The sequence below is a fragment of the Schistocerca gregaria genome, chromosome 3, assembly GCF_023897955.1.
Source record: "Schistocerca gregaria isolate iqSchGreg1 chromosome 3, iqSchGreg1.2, whole genome shotgun sequence".
Lineage (NCBI taxonomy): Eukaryota > Metazoa > Arthropoda > Insecta > Orthoptera > Acrididae > Schistocerca > Schistocerca gregaria.
In genome coordinates this window covers 498,883,355-498,900,984 of record NC_064922.1, presented here as the reverse complement: position 1 = coordinate 498,900,984, position 17,630 = coordinate 498,883,355, and positions in this window count along the sequence as shown.

Here is a 17,630-nt window from a genome sequence, read left to right as displayed (position 1 = left end):
GTTCTCGCTTCCCACGCCCGGGTTCCCGGGTTCGATTCCCGGCGGGGTCAGGGATTTTCTCTGCCTCGTGATGGTTGGGTCTTGTGTGATGTCCTTAGGTTAGTTAGGTTTAAGTAGTTCTAAGTTCTAGGGGACTGATGACCATAGATGTTAAGTCCCATAGTGCTCAGAGCCATTTGCACTCCTCCACAGACATTTAGACACCTCACTAAAAGCGTTCCCAGTAAAGTTCAACCCGTGATAAAGGCAAAGGGCGTGCACTTCCCATGTCAATGTCCACTAATAGGTGTCCGGAGACATTTAATCGGATACGTAACGTATATACCTCGCTGGGATGTTTCACAGACAATGGAATTGAACACACGAAGTTTAAAGGTTAAATCAACAAAAACAAAACAAAAATGGAAGACGAGTTGTAGGTGATCAGTGCTTTAACTAAAGACTGGCGTCTGACACTCGCTAATTTTACGTAATCGGCGTTTAAAGAGAAAATCGTATTACTACACAATCGACAGTCTGTCACTTAAAACACAGTAATCCATCTTCTATCTGGGATAACGACCTGGAATGATTTAAAGTGGAATCTGGCCGGGTGGAAATGCAGATGCTGGAATGCGATTTTCCGGGAGTATCTTAGGGAAATGCGAGGACGCGCGCTCGACCAATTTTAAGTATTGTTCGTTGGTGTCTTCGAAAGAAAAACTGATGTCTCTATTTAATCACAGCGAGGACATCGGAAAAATGATCGACACACTCCTATGGGAGAATCTACAAGAAGAGTTTAGCAACACAAAGAGCATTACAATCCAAATTCCAAGGACCTGCTATCGAAAAGAGTCAAGAAACATATTTCTACCTATTCGTGCATGCAGCAATACTCGTCCTTTCATAGTACCATCTGAAAATGAAATAAAACCTTTCGAAAGGGAGAGGTGTATGATATGGGGGGGGGGGGGGGCGGCAGCTTCTGGAGGCACTATACACCCTCTGACACACATCTTTCAGAGTCTCTTGTCAAATGTAGACCCAGAATCGAACCTGGGACTTTTGCCTTCGCTGTTATGGACAAGTGCTTTACCGACTATGTTGTTCAAGTGCGACTTACAAACCTGCTTTCCACCTCAAGTGCTAGTCTCGCAAGGTATGCAGGAGAACGTCTATGAAGTTTGGAAAACATGAGATGAGGCACTGGTTAAAATAAAGCTAGGGCGGGCCGTGAGTCGTGCTGGGTAGCTCAGTGCTACATCAGTTGCCCGCGAAAGGCAAAGGTACAAGATTCGAGTCCAAAGTGTTACTCTGCCAAGAAGCTCCAAATCAGCACACACTCTCCTGAAGAGTGAAAATTTTATTTTAGACAATGAGCCAGTTAGTGATTTCTCTTAACCATGCCGGGTTCCATCTGCACTGCTTGCCATAACAGAGCAATCACATGGCGAACACTACAACGTATGACCGTTGTGTTACAGTTTTGAATATAAACGGATTACCGGTGAATCAGGAGTGTCGTTTATACTAACTGTTTCTCGATGTCTGTGCGGAAGAAGTTTTGACATTCGTATGCAGAAAGCGTCGTCTCAGCGTCAAATGGAATACCCACCCCGGAAATATTTTACCTGCTCAACAATGATATAATTGTGTAAGTAGCCATATTATTGACATACGGCACTTATAACTCATGCTTACATGAAATCAGTTTAATACTGTTTGATTTTGACTCCTCCACAAATTTTAGGTACAAACTGCAGCCGCGCGGGGTAGCCGGTCCGTTTAAGGCGCCTTGTCACGGTCCGTAGGAGGTTCGAGTCCTCCCTCGAGAATGGGTGTGTGTGTTGTCCTTAGCGTAAGTTAGTTTAAGTTAGACTAAATAGCATGTAAGGTTAGGGACCGATGACTTCAGCAGTTTTGGCCCATAAGACCTTACCTCAAATATCCAATTTTACAAACTACATTAACCTTATTAGCCCCAATTTACAGCTGAATATCACAGCTATGAAACGAAGAAACGTGGTGAGCAGTCCGAAGATCTTAAGAAGCTCCTCTGCCATGGATGCTAAGATGTATGGCTTAGATCCTGATGCAAATCCTTTGTCAACGTGTTAAATGGTTAAAACTACAGGGTGGCAAATAATAACACTGTACTGAGCCTCAAGACCTAGAAGCTTTTACAAAGAGTAAGCACTGAGAATACGACGGTTCACCACACGCACCCGTTCTGATTGTACAAAATGAAAATTTGACCCTTTTGTACTCTTGTGGGTGACAGACGACGGTACACATCTTTATTACACATGGTGTATTCTCTTCTAATTTTTACTACTTGCTGGCTGTATAATGAATTACAGTTTTTGAAGATGAAATATTTTCAGGCTTTTATCTGTGAAGTCACAAATGGAAGTTACTTTACTGTCGACTGCCGAACAGACACCATCAAACAGATCAGAATAAAACTGTATAGGCAATTGAATAGGAAATGTTCTTAGTTGCATTTTCTTCTCAATGGGAAACTTTTCCTCTTCTTTCTGCTGTGATGGTCGCCTGGAATACAGCTGTCGTAGAAGTTGCTAATTGTTGATCGTGTTGTCTAATGAAAGAAACTGCTGTTTCGATGCTGATAGATGAACTGCTTCTCAAATAAATAGACAGGCCCTATGAATCACTTCACTTTTATATTAACCCAAAATGCAGCCTCCTGTTACAACAGGAAGAGCGATAAAAATGTTCGTGTCCCTTCTTTAACAAGACACACCGCAGACTCCTCTCTTTCTGCCGACTTAAAAAAAAAGTGAGAGTAAGATCTCTCTGATCTAATAGCATCTCTACTGCAGCCCATTGCTTCCTTTTTTATCTTACATATATCTCTATAGAAACATTGAGCAAGTGCCATTACAATGGTATATACTAGTACGTAATCATATTCGTCAAGAAGGCTTTCCCTGTGTATTAATGGTGATAGCTGATACCTCAGAAATATTTCCAAGTCTGTAATCCTTCCATTCTTCCATCAATGTTCACAGAGTTTTGGTTCTCTGGTATTCCTGGCCAGATACACTAATGACTGTCAGTGAAGTGAAGTGGAAATCGTATATCACTCGAGTATACGGAAGTGAATCACGGACTGTCAGAAAACTGGAAAGGAAGATAATCGAAGCCTCTATATTTTCAACTTTTTATACACGGTTGCTGGACTCGGCTGTTCGATAGAGGATGTCAAATTAAACACCTTTCAGCCGTCAAATTCCAAACGTTATGTTATTTCGCAACCAGTTTCAGCGCTTTACTACACCATCTTCAGGCCACTGACCAACGTGTAGGAAGAATCCACCTCGGTTGTGAAAAAAAAGGGACCAGCAATAATGCTACTATCGCCAGGTGACGGTTGAAGTGATCACTATAGCAAAAATCTACTAATACCAATATTGCTGGCCCCTGTTTTGATCACAACCGTGGTAGATTCTTCCTACATGTAGGTCAGGGGCCTGAAGATGACGTAGTAAAACGCTGAAACTGGTTGGCAAATAAGGTGGAAATTTGACAGCCGCCAAGGAGTTTAATTTCACATCCGATAATTGAAGCGTCTGCGATGGTGTGCCGTAGGAGGATGTTGAAAATTTAGTGTGCTGATAAGATATGAGCAGATTCTACGCCAAAATGGAGAGTAAAGACATATGTAGAAAACACTGACAGGATGATAGAGCATGTACAAGACATGAGAAAATAACTTCCGTGGCACTGCTGGGAGCTGTAAGCACTAAGCGAGAGACAGAGGGTGTAACGTTAGGAAATAGCAAGACAGTTCCATCATTTCTCCTATCGCTCAGTTTGCAGGTAATAATATACCAGTATTTTACGTATTATTCGTACTTGACGTTGAACATTTAGCAGCATTATTGCCAGTGTTTTTGTGTGTTTGTAAAGTTTGAATTGTGTATTTAAATGTGTTTTTGTTTCTGTTTCATGTGGAGGGAGAATGCCGTATCACGACGTCAGCAGCATTTTCGATGCTGCCGGCAAGCGGAAAGCAGACCACTTAGTCATCAGGCTAAGGGCCTTAGGGTAGAAGAAGCGTCTGCTGTAGTGTGTTATTGCCCTATTATTTGCGTAAGGGAAACAAACGTAAGAATGGAGGATTAACGTTGTAAATGGAAAATGTAATACTGCTAAGTTAGTCCACGTCTTGACCTCATGCGACTAACATCGGTGTTAATGTAAAATTTACGAGTAACAAAATACATCATTGGGAGTGAGAAGTAATTTGTTTATCCTTAATGATTTTATAAGTAAATGCATATGTGGAAATAGTAATTTGAATTTGCATCTGATATCATCGCGTGAGGACAGATTTTTTTATGATCAGGTCTTGTTGAGGATTATGGGGTTATTGAAATTTGGAGTGAATCGGCGGTTGATGGTTAAAGGCAAGGGCAGAGACTATACTGAAATTGTTAATTATTGGGAAGGCAGAGAACGTTATTGGAACTGGTGATGTGTAAAACGATATAAATTTTGTCTCTGTCTACTTCCGAACTTGCAGAACAGTAATCTATCTCTTTGTAGTAACTCAGGTTTGCTGTGGAGCGCCTCTCTGGAAAAGAAGACTGAAACGATGAAGCTGAATTGCTAGACGTACCTAATTAAAAGTACTCGTCAACTGGGTGTTAGGTGCCTCGTTGACTGGTGTTGTCGTGTAAATAATAACATGAAAGATGGTATGGCTCCTCGAGCGGTATACAGAGATTGGAATTTATCCAATAAATAATTGAGGACGCTTAGTGGAAGTGCTACTTTGAAATTATAACGATCTATCGCTATTTTTTCTTGTTTTCTTGTACGAATATAATTACTTTCACCATTAAATCCACAGTTTCAGAATCCGCTGAACATAATATCTTTGCGAGTGATGTCTATCATTTGTCTGCTTTTCTTTCTTTGTCACTTCCTTTGTCACCTTTCCCTCTCCTGGCCTTGATGTGTTTAGAAGGAAGTTTATATGTATCGTTGTAAATTGTATTGGTGCGAATAATTGTTTCATTATTTCTTAACATTAATCTCTTCCGTTATTAACACATTACCAAATAGGAAAGTGGATGAGTGTTGTACAAGTCGCAATAATCTGCTTGGGTGGAGTTTGTACAGCCGCTATGGAGGCCATCTCCCCACGATGAAAACGAATTCTGGTAATTATTTACAATAAGCTGTTCGTTTAATTAAAAAATCTGATTGCCCAGTGTGCATTAAATTATCGCAGTTGAAATGTTTCCAACTTTAACGGTCGCGAAAATACGAAACCAAGCCAGTTATTTCGGGGGAATAATGTTTTCTGTCCCAGTTTCTGTAAATCCGTAGACGTTTCTTCAGTTTAAGAAGAGTTTAAAAAAAATGGTCATTCAGTCTTTGTGTGTCTTCGAAATACTGAAGTCGCATTTTTAACATCGGTGGCAGAGCACCGGCACCGGAATCGCGTTACGTACATCATTCCATACGCAGAGCGAACCTTTCCCCACGTGCTGAGACTAAAGAGGCCCGTTAAATCAATTAACGTATTCGATTACATAATTAGGGAGAAGCGGCGCTGGTATTAATGGCAGAATGTTGCCGGGCCGTAAACGTTAATCCAGAGGAGAGGCCAGAGCACAAAAACATGCGTCGCGCCGGTGAGAGGTGAGACAGGAGGTGGTGGTGTGGTGGGGGCGGAGGTGGGGGTGGAGGTGGCGCGTGTAATGGCCGCAGGCGCTTCGCCGCTCTGGTCCAGGAAATTAGCGCCGGCTGCTCGGCCGCCGCTTGCGTGAGGGGCGCTGCCGTAGGTTAGTGGAGCGGCGTCGCTGCAGGCAGGTGCGCTGCGTCTGCTTCTTACAAGCGTCGGAAACGTCAATGAGGGCCGCGGTCGGGCGGTGTGTGTGGACCAAGTGGTCTATACAGCCGGACTGAACTGGCGACCGGAGAACCACAGAAAGCTTTTTCGTCCATTCGGTCAAGCTGAAGAGTGCATAAACACGCCGCGGCGTTTGTGGAATGAGGAATATACTATTTTTCTTTATTGATGACTGTCCTGCGCCAGCCTCTTCATGTAAGAACAGCACTTGCAATCTAAGCCCTCAATTATTTGCTGCATATAATCGGATTTCTGTCTTTCGCTACAGTCTTTGCCCTCAGTTGCTGGTCGAGTGAGAGTGACGGAGAACAGCGAGGCAGTAGCACTCAGTCTTAAACAAGAAAGCATCCATCTGCACCTCTCATACGTCAGTCATCGTAAAACTCACTACTGCACTCATCCATTACGTATCCACTGCTGATGAGAGGTGTCCTGTAAACGTTTCCATGCGTTACAGTCTTCGCCCGCAGTGGCCGAGGGGTTCTAGGCGCTTCAGTCTGGAACCGCGTGACAGCTACAGTCGCAGGTTCGAATCCTGCCTCGGGCATGGATGTATGTGATGTCCTTAGGTTATTTAGGTTTAAGTAGTTCTTAAGTTGTAGGGGTCTGATGGCCTCTGATGTTAAGTCCCAAAGTGCTCAGAGCCATTTGTTACAGTCTTCCATTATGTCGTCCTCCATTCGCCTGACTAAATATTTTTCTCGCCTTCCTTTAATTGGCGTTTTGGTCATAATTGTTCGTTTTTCTGTTAGTTATCCATTTTCCAATATGCATCAATCGATTGCTTGCTGAAAAACTTTAGGTTTTTTAATTGTTTTCACATTTAAATTCCATGTCTTATTGCCACTAAGCAGAACAAGTGATCAAAACAAGTTGTGAAACTTTCTTCAGATACTTGTTAGAAACTATGTTCTGAAAACCATTTACATTGCAATAAGAATTTTCGGCCGTTTTCATTTTTCCGATTTTTTTTTAATATCCATCAATTCGATGACACAATTATACCAAAGATAAAAAAAAACTTATGAACTGATCGTATGACTTCTTTCTCAGTAAAGTAATATACACTCCTGGGAATTGAAATAAGAACACCGTGAATTCATTGTCCCAGAAAGGGGAAACTTTATTGACACATTCCTGGGTTCAGATACATCACATGATCACACAGACAGAACCACAGGCACATAGACACAGGCAACAGAGCATGCACAATGTCGGCACTAGTACAATGTATATCCACCTTTCGCAGCAATGCAGGCTGCTATTCTCCCATGGAGACGATCGTAGAGATGCTGGATGTAGTCCTGTGGAAAGGCTTGCCATGCCATTTCCACCTGGCGCCTCAGTTGGACCAGCGTTCGTGCTGGACGTGCAGACCGCGTGAGACGACGCTTCATCCAGTCCCAAACATGCTCAATGGGGGACAGATCCGGAGATCTTGCTGGCCAGGGTAGTTGACTTACACCTTCTAGAGCACGTTGGGTGGCACGGGATACATGCGGACGTGCATTGTCCTGTTGGAACAGCAAGTTCCCTTGCCGGTCTAGGAATGGTAGAACGATGGGTTCGATGACGGTTTGGATGTACCGTGCGCTATTCAGTGTCCCCTCGACGATCACCAGAGGTGTACGGCCAGTGTAGGAGATCGCTCCCCACACCATGATGTCGGGCGTTGGCCCTGTGTGCCTCGGTCGTATGCAGTCCTGATTGTGGCGCTCACCTGCACGGCGCCAAACACGCATACGACCATCATTGGAACCAAGGCAGAAGCGACTCTCATCGCTGAAGACGACACGTCTCCATTCGACCCTCCATTCACGCCTGCCGCGACACCACTGGAGGCGGGCTGCACGATGTTGGGGCGTGAGCGGAAGAAGGCCTAACGGTGTGCGGGACCGTAGCCCAGCTTCATGGAGACGGTTGCGAATGGTCCTCGCCGATACCCCAGGAGCAACAGTGTCCCTAATTTGCTGGGAAGTGGCGGTGCGGTCCCCTACGGCACTGCGTAGGATCCTACGGTCTTGGCGTGCATCCGTGCGTCGCTGCGGTCCGGTCCCAGGTCGACGGGCACGTGCACCTTCCGCCGACCACTGGCGACAACATCGATGTACTGTGGAGACCTCACGCCCCACGTGTTGAGCAATTCGGCGGTACGCCCACCCGGCCTCCCGCATGCCCACTATACGCCCTCGCTCAAAGTCCGTCAACTGCACATACGGTTCACGTCCACGCTGTCGCGGCATGCTACCAGTGTTAAAGACTGCGATGGAGCTCCGTATGCCACGGCAAACTGGCTGACACTGACGGCGGCGGTGCACAAATGCTGCGCAGCTAGCGCCATTCGACGGCCAACACCGCGGTTCCTGGTGTGTCCGCTGTGCCGTGCGTGTGATCATTGCTTGTACAGCCCTCTCGCAGTGTCCGGAGCAAGTATGGTGGGTCTGACACACCGGTGTCAATGTGTTCTTTTTTCCATTTCCAGGAGTGTACATGTACATGGTGGTCAGAAACAGTCTAAAAAGTCTGTAAGGGTGTCGCATGGGAGATCGTGCTGAGGAATAATTATTAAGAAAATAATTCGGTGCTTTGCGCCGTTTCCCAGTTATTTATTTACCGATCGAGGTGGTGCACTCGTTAGCACACAGGATTCGTATTCCGGAGGATGACGGTTGAAACGCGCAGCTGGCCATCCCGATTTAGATTTTCCGTAATTTTCCTATATCGCTTCAGGCAAATGCCGGAATGTTTCCTTTGAAAGGGCACAGCCGATTTCCTTTCCTACCCTTCCCCAATCGTAGTTTTTGCTACGTCTGTCATGATCTCATTGCCGACGGAACATTAAAGACTAATCTCCTTCTCCTCTTCCTCATCCTCCGAGTTATTTAGCATTCAAGTTAGCCGACCAGATATTTGAGTTAGCAAATTCAGGCACTCTCTCACGCTAAAATGCGGTAATACACAGACATCTGTGGGTCCGTCAGTTACACTCGTTCACAAGCTCGTTACCAGATGAAATGTGACGTTTTGATAAATTTAAGCTAGGCGAGCAGAAGCTACGTTTGTTCGGTTTTACGAAACCAAACAGTGAACATGTAGCGTGACATCGTCTATGGCAGACTGTTCAAGTTTGCACACGCAACGACCTGACTGGCTGAATTCAATGCTAAATAACTCATAAATGGGGAAACATAACGAATTGTTTTCTTAACAATTATTTTTCACCAGAACATCACCTGAAATACCTTCAAAAGATTTTCAGGCTATTTCTGGCCACCCTGTATATTCTTACAATAGTTTTTTTTTCATTTCACTATTTATATTTTCTGTTAGTTGTTGAACTTCATGTGCACTGGCAAAAATAGTACCACAGCGTCATCGAAGGGTTTGTGTTTCATGTGTTGCATTAATTCGCATTACTTCTTCGTTTTCCCAATGCGAATATCTGACAGCTTCCTCCACAGATGCCGAGAAAATGTTTGAGGACGTTGATTCTCCTTGTTACATTACTTTTTCAATTGCAATTTTTTCACTGTAATGGTGGAGTCCAATTGTACTTGTAGCAATGATGTACAGATTCTTAGGTTCACTGCAAGAGATAGAATCAATGTCAGGACACACTTGTTTGAAACTAAGTGATAACCTTTGTTAAAATGTAAGAATCTCTGACAGACTGGTGATTTATAGCCATAACCCAGTTCTAAAACTTTGATCAGTCCTAGAAATTTATTCAATAATCTTTTTGCAATTGTAAATACTTACAATGCACTTGGTCGTTTAGAACCTACTGTTATCTCTATGTGATCATACAGGGTGAAAAGTATTTAAACCGACAAACTCTGGAGGTTGTAGGGGACATCAAAACAAATATTTTTCCCTAATGTCATTGTTTCCTATGAGGATTATTTAAACCAGCGGAGGTCATACAGTATTACGCTCTTCAGTTGTTAGAGGCTGTATTACTATCTTCAGTTGTAGTCAACTGCTGTCCACCAGTGTAGTAATGCATTCTCTCTGTTTATCAATGGATCGATAGACCTGGAGTGAGTACACTGATATGGTTGGTGCGTACTTCGTAGCACACCACAACGGACGAGCTGTACAGCGGGTTTGTCAACAACAATATCCTAATCGTCGTATCCGGCATCGTACGACCTTTGCTGCTGTGTACCAACGTATGCTTGAGACCGGGTCATTTAGCAGATTACCTGGACAGGGAATGCGTCGCACGGCTAGAACGATGCAATTTGAGGAAGTTTCTGGAAGACGACCCGCTCGGTACAAGACAACACATGTGGTTCCAACATGACGGGGCGCCGGCACATTTCAGTCGTCGTGTGCGTCGAATCCTGGACCGACGGTTCGCAGAAACGTGGATTGACAGAGGTGGTCCTGAATCATGGTCTGCTCGATCCCCAGATATGTCCCCTCTGGACGTTTTTGTGTGGGGAGAGATGCGCTACCTTGTTTAGGCAACTCCTGTTGTATCAGAAGAGGATGTGGTTTCCCGGATAGTAGCAGCAGCAGGAACAATTCAGGATACTCCTGGGGTTTTTGACCGTGTCAGACAGAACATGATCCGACGGTGTAACCTTTGTTTTCGTGTCAATGGAGGCATTTTTGAAAATCTACAGTAAATAAAAATGGGTTGAGTTAATGTGTTCTCCTGGTCATAAAAAAATTGAAAAGTGTTTGTTAGTTTAATTAATTTGCCGCCAGATAAATCTTCCTACTAGGAAAAATGAAACTAGGGAAAAATATTTGTTTTGATGTCCCCTACAACCTCCCAGAGTTTGTCGGTTTTTAATACTTTTCACCCTGTAGATAATTTCGTGAAGATTAAGAGGAAGAGTCTGATAGGGTTATACTTTCCTATGTGTTGTCTGCCTACATTCTTATGAAGTAGGTGAAGTGTAGCGTTGCTTCGGTTTTGTAGAATTGTATCCCTTTCTTTACTGACGTGGTGAAAATGACTTTTTAGATTATTGCAGGACATCATTAACATTCTGTGTTTTTGTTCCAATTTTTAGATTATACAATACTTTAAACACATCTTCGTATATATGTACAATTTTTTTCTATTGTTATTTGTGTTCCACCTGCTGTCTTTACCGACGAAATATGATGACCACCTAATACAAGTTTAGATTTTCCTTTTCTTCGTACTTCTACAGTTTTCAATCGTTTCGCTCATCAAATTTTCATCGCACTTTCATACTTTCCCTCGATGAGATTTCAGATTTTTTTTTAATTAGCTACAGACGAGGCGGCATCTGGAAGAAAAAACACTAAACGGCGGCGGGAACTCCAGAGAGCAGCGAAGCTTGACCGTAATCTACCCGTATCTGTCACAACATATCAGTTGTGTTGTGGACCGGTATGGTGCATCTCTCCACGTTCCCTCAGTCCTTTGCAAACTTCTTCATAGCTGAATAATTACTGAAACCCGCATCTGCGTGAAACTGTTTGCTGCAGCCGTTTCTTGGTCTCCCCTTGAAATTTTTACCTCCCACATTTCCCCACAATACTGAACTAATGGTTCCATAAAGTCGCCGAATGTATCCTATCAATGGTTCCTCCTTTTAGTCAAGTTGTCTGACCGTTTCTTTTCCCACCAACACTGTTCAGCACCTCCTCGTAAGTTAGGCCGTCTATCCGTCTAATCTTAAACATTTTTCTGTAGACACACATTCCAAATCCCATCACTTCTTTTTTAAACTGCTTATCGTCGACGATTCACTTCCGTCTGAGGAGAAATGCCTTCCGAAAAGAGTTCCTAATACTTAAATTTGTATTAGCTCTTAAGAAACTTTTGCAGAAACGCTTTCCTTACCATTGTCAGTCTACATTTTATCCTATCTCTACTTCGGCCATCATCAGCTATTTTGCTGCCGAAGTAGCAAAACTCATCTACTACTTTTAGCATCTCGTTTCCTAATCTAATTCACTCACCATCACCTGATTTAATTCGACTACATACCATTATACTTGTTTTGCTTTTGTTGATGTTCATCTTATGCTCTCTTTTCAAGACACTGTCCATTCCACTCAGCACCTCTTCGAAGTACTTTCCTGTCTGTGACACTGACAGTGTCAGTGGCAAACCTCAAAGTTTTTACATCCTCTCCACGAACTTTAGTCCCATTCCCAATTTATCTCCGATTACCTTTACTGCCTGCTCAATGTTGAAACTGAATAACATCGGGGATAATCTACAAACCTGTCTCACTCCAGTCTCAACCAGTGCTTCCCGTACATGCCCCTTGACTCTTATAGCTGTCATGTGGTTACCGTACAAGTTGTAAGTAAATTTTCGGTCCCTGTATTTTATGCCAGCTACTTCCAAAACTTCAAAGAGTGAAGAAATTGGCAGTCAGAGTGCGTGGGGTAACCAGGAGAGTGCTCCTACTGTCATAAGAAAATGCACCCCAGACCATAATATAGGTTCCAGTATGTCTAGCACGCAGACAGGCTCGATGCAGTTCTTCAACTGGCCTCCTCCTAACCGACATGCGGCCATCGCTGGCGCTGAGGCAGAACCACCTTTGTCCGCAGCTCGTGGTCGTGCCGTAGCGTTCTCGCTTCCCGCGCCCGGGTTCCCGGGTTCGATTCCCGGCGGGGTCAGGGATTTTCTCTGCCTCGTGATGACTGGGTGTTGTGTGATGTCCTTAGGTTTGTTAGGTTTAAGTAGTTCTATGTTCTAGGGGACTGATGACCATAGATGTTAAGTCCCATAGTGCTCAGAGCCATTTGAACCATTTGAGCAGGACCACCTTTCATTAGAAAACACAACAGACCTCCACCCTGCCCTGCTTTGAGCTCTCGCTTGTCACCACTGAAGTCACAAATGGGAAGGAATCGATTTGTAACAGTCCACTCAAATTGCTGCTGCAGATGCAATGCGATGCGCCACAGCTATACGCCAAACATTTACATCACATACATACTCCGCAATCCACAATATGGTGCGTGACGGAGGGTACCTCGTACCACAACTAGCATCTTCACTCTCAGTTCCACTCCCAAACAGTACTAGGGAAAAACGACTGCTTATATGCCTCTGTACGAGCCCTAATCTCTCTTATCTTATCTTTATGGTCTTTCAGCGAAACGTAAGTTGGCGGCAGTAAAATTGTACTGCAGTCAGCCTAAAATGCTGGTTCTCTAAATTTCCTCAGTAGCGATTCACGAAAAGAACACCTCCTTTCCTATTAAGATTCTCACCCGATTTCCTGAAGCATTTCCGCAACACTCGCGTGATGATCAAACCTACCAGTAACAAATCTAGCAGCCCGCCTCTGAATTGCTTCTATGTCTTCCCTCAATCCGACCTGATAGAGATCCCAAACGCTCGAGCAGTTCTCAAGGATAGGCCGAATTAGTGTTTTATAAGCGGTCTCCTTCACAGATGAACCACATCTTCCCAAAATTCTACCAATGAGCAGAAGACGACTATCCGCCTTCCCCCCAACTGCAATTACATGCTTTTCCCACTTCATATAGCTCTGCAATGTTACGCCCAAATATTTAATCGACGTGACTGTGTCTAGCGCTACACTACTAATAGAGTATTCAAACATTACAGGACCCTTTTTGCTATTCATCTGCATTAATTTACATTTATGTATATTTAGAGTTAGCTGCCATTCTTTACACCAATCACAAATCCTGTCCAAGTCATCTTGTATCCTCCTACAGTCACTCAACGACGACATCTTCCCGTGCACCACAGCATCATCAGCAAACAGCCGCACATTGCTATCCACCCTATCCAAATGATCATTTATGTATATAGAAAACTACAACGGACCTACAACACTTCCCTGAGGCACGCCAGATGATACCCTCACCTCCGATGAACCCTCACCATGGAGGACAATGTACTGGTTTCTATTGCTTAAGAAGTCTTCGAGCCACTCACATATTTGTGAACCAATCCCATATGCTCGTACCTTAGTTAGGAGTCTGCAGTGCGGCACCGAGTCAAACACTTTCCAGAAGTCAAGGAATATGGTATCCGTCTGATACCCTTTATCCATGGTTCGCAAGATATCATGTGAAAAAAGGGCGAGATGCGTTTCGCAGGAGCGATGCTTTCTAAAGCCGTGCTGATGCATGGACAGCAACTTCTCTGTCTCAAGGAAATTCATTATATTCGAGCTGAGAATGTGTTCGATAACCCTGCAACAAACCAATGTTAACGATGTTGGTCTGTAATTTTGAAGATTCGTCCTTCTACCGTTCTTATATACAATCGTGCGCTTTTTTCCAGTCGCTCGGGATTTTACGTTGCGCAAGAGATTCGCGAAAAATGCAAGCTAAGTAAGGAGCCAATGCAGTAGAGTACTCTCTGTAAAACCGAACTGGAATCCCATCAGGACCTGGCGATTTATTTATTTTCAACCCATTCAGCTGCTTCATAACCCCAGCGATGTCTATCACTATGTCCTCCATACGGGAATCTGTACGAGAGACAAACGGCGGTATCTTTGTACGATCATCCTGCGTAATTTAAAATTTCAGCTTTCGTCTTGCTGTCTTCCGTTGCCAGGCCAGACTGATCAGTGAGTGACTGGATGGAAGCCTTCGACCCCAATTTCATTGGGTTTTCAGCAAGATCTTTTGCTAAGGTATGACGGTGGTAGTGGTTGAATGCTTCGCGCATCGCTCTTTTTACAGCAGCACGAATCTCTACTAACTTTTGCCTGTCCTCATTCTCCTGATCCTTCTTGTACCGCGAGTGTAAGTGCCTTTGCTTTCTGAGCATTCTCCGAATTGCGCTGTTAAACCACGGTGGGTCTTTTCAGCCCGCAACCCACTTTTTTGGCACATACTTGTCCAATGCTTGATTTACAATGTGTTTAAAATTTGCTCTTAATTCTCCCACGTCCATCGTACCGAAAGTAAATGAAGTCGATTCATTTACTAAGTGGGATGTTGCAGGGTGTTTCAAAAATGACCGGTATATTTGAAACGGCAATACAAACTAAACGAGCAGCGATAGAAATACACCATTTGTTGCAATATGCTTGGGACAAAAGTACATTTTCAGGCAGACAAACTTTCGAAATTACAGTAGTTACAATTGTCAACAACAGATGGCGCTGCGGTCTGGGAAACTCTATAGTACGATATTTTCCACATATTCACCATGCGTAGCAATAATATGGCGTAGTCTCTGAATGAAATTACCCGAAACCTTTGACAACGTGTCTAGCGGAATGGCTTCATATGCAGATGAGATGTACTGCTTCAGCTGTTCAATTGTTTCTGGATTCTGGCGGTACACCTGGTCTTTCAAGTGTCTCCACAGAAAGAAGTCACAGGGGTTCATATCTGGCGAATAGGGAGGCCAATCCACGCCGCCTCCTGTATGTTTCGGATAGCCCAAAGCAATCACACTATCATCGAAATATTCATTCAGTAAATTAAAGACGTCGGCCGTGCGATGTGGCCGGGCACCATCTTGCATAAACCACGAGGTGTTCGCAGTGTCGTCTAAGGCAGTTTGTACCGCCACAAATTCGCGAAGAATGTCCAGATAGCGTGATGCAGTAATCGTTTCGGATCTGAAAAATGGGCCAACGATTCCTTTGGAAGAAATGGCGGTCCAGACCAGTACTTTTTGAGGATGCAGGGACGATGGGACTGCAACATGGGGTTTTTCGGTTCCCCATATGCGCCAGTTCTGTTTATTGACGAAGCCGTCCAGGTAAAAATAAGCTTCGTCAGTAAACCAAATGCTGCCCACATGCATATCGCCGTCATCAATCCTGTGCACTATATCGTTAGCGAATGTCTCTCGTGCAGCAATGGTAGCGGCGCTGAGGGGTTGCCGTGTTTGAATTTTGTATGGATAGAGGTGTAAACTCTGGCGCATGAGACGATACGTGGACGTTGACGTCATTTGGACCGCAGCTGCAACACGGCGAACGGAAACCCGAGGCCGCTGTTGGATCACCTGCTGCACTAGCTGCGCGTTGCCCTCTGTGGTTGCCGTACGCGGTCGCCCTACCTTTCCAGGACGTTCATCCGTCACGTCCCCAGTCCGTTGAAATTTTTCAAACAGATCCTTTATTGTATCGCTTTTCGGTCCTTTGGTTACATTAAACCTCCGTTCAAAAACTTCGTCTTGTTGGAACAACACTGTGTTCTAGGCGGTGGAATTCCAACACCAGAAAAATCCTCTGTTCTAAGGAATAAACCATGTTGTCCACAGCACACTTGTACGTTGTGAACAGCACACGGTTGGCTGTCGATTTAGCTGCTCAAGACAGCTTTCGGATAATGTGTTCAAAAGTAATTCACACGGCGGCTTGTCTGTACCGCCTGTAATTAATCCATAGACATCCCAATCTATACTACATAGGCTGAAGTCGTTAATATAGCATGATCCGGGTACTTCTGCGATACAGAATGTAGACTCCCTTTGAATGATTCTCGAACTGTAACGGTGGAACTTGGTGGCCGGTAATAACACCCCACAACTAACTTTATTTCCCCTAGCCCTGTTAAACGTGTCCAGATAACTTCACAATCACACTCTACTTTGACCTCAGTAGACACAATATTTTTGTCAACTGCAATGAAGACACCACGGTGTCTAATCTGTCTTTCCGATGCACGTTCCAACCCTCACTAAATATTTCAGAACTTCCTATCTCTGAGTTCAGCCAGGTCTCAGTCCCGTCTTCCCTCTCGGTAGTGCCACGTGGCTGTCTGGAGACCGGTCTTCTTCCGACCAAACTTTCTCGCGACCACCGCTACTGGCAATCTCTTGCAGTGGCTTACGTTCCAGCCAGTGCTACTGCGATATCGCAGAAGGAACATCCAGCTTCTCATATCCCTGTTATATGACCTAGTACAAGCTCAGTAAGGTGTTGATAAGGGCTTCTTTGACCCCTGAAAGGCCTTCTTTGCCAACATCAGCTCGCCACGTCCAATCTCAAAGACAACTAACACACAAGACCGTTACAGCGTGTATTTAAACCAAACCTGATTTGCATTCTCGTAGTGATGCTACCAGCGCCACTCGTACGCAACTGTCGCAAAATTATAACTGACATCGTCTTTCAGATGCCTAAACACTCCTCCCAACTTCCTTTTATGTCACACACGTTCTTCTTGGTGTTGCGATATTATTTTTCCTTCAGTATACAGGGTGCGTCAAAAATGTATACACACTCTGAAATGTCATAGACAATTTATTTCCCATTCTACAAGGATAAATATCTGTGAGAAAGTAATGTTATGTTTCTTCAACAGGTGGACGCAGTTGAAAGGAAGTAAGTGCAACATGGTGGACGTGCGTTTCAGCTTTGGAGCGCAGAAGCAGTGAATTGAGTGGTACTGGAAGTTTGAGAATGCAGCTGCGGTTCGAAGACAGTGAAGAAGTGAGTACGGTACAGAACCACCTTCAAGGTTAACAATTACACTTCTACGAGACAAATTCGAAATTCATGGAACAGTGTGTGATGTGCATAAAGGACGAACAGGGCGACCTCGTACAACTACAAGTGATGATTCCACGACTGCGGTCTTGGAACTGTTTCAGCGTTCGCCAAAAAATCTTCTAGGCAAGCGGCACGTGAGAGTAATGTAAGTGCTAGTAGTGTGCTACGCATTCTGAAGAAAGGCAAGTTTCTTGTGTACATTCTAAGGCTGGTGCAACAGCTAAGTGACGACGATCCAGATCGAAGGTTAGAATTTTGTGAATGGGTTCAGGAGATGGTGAGAAGTGAACTGGGATTTATGGGTAGCATAA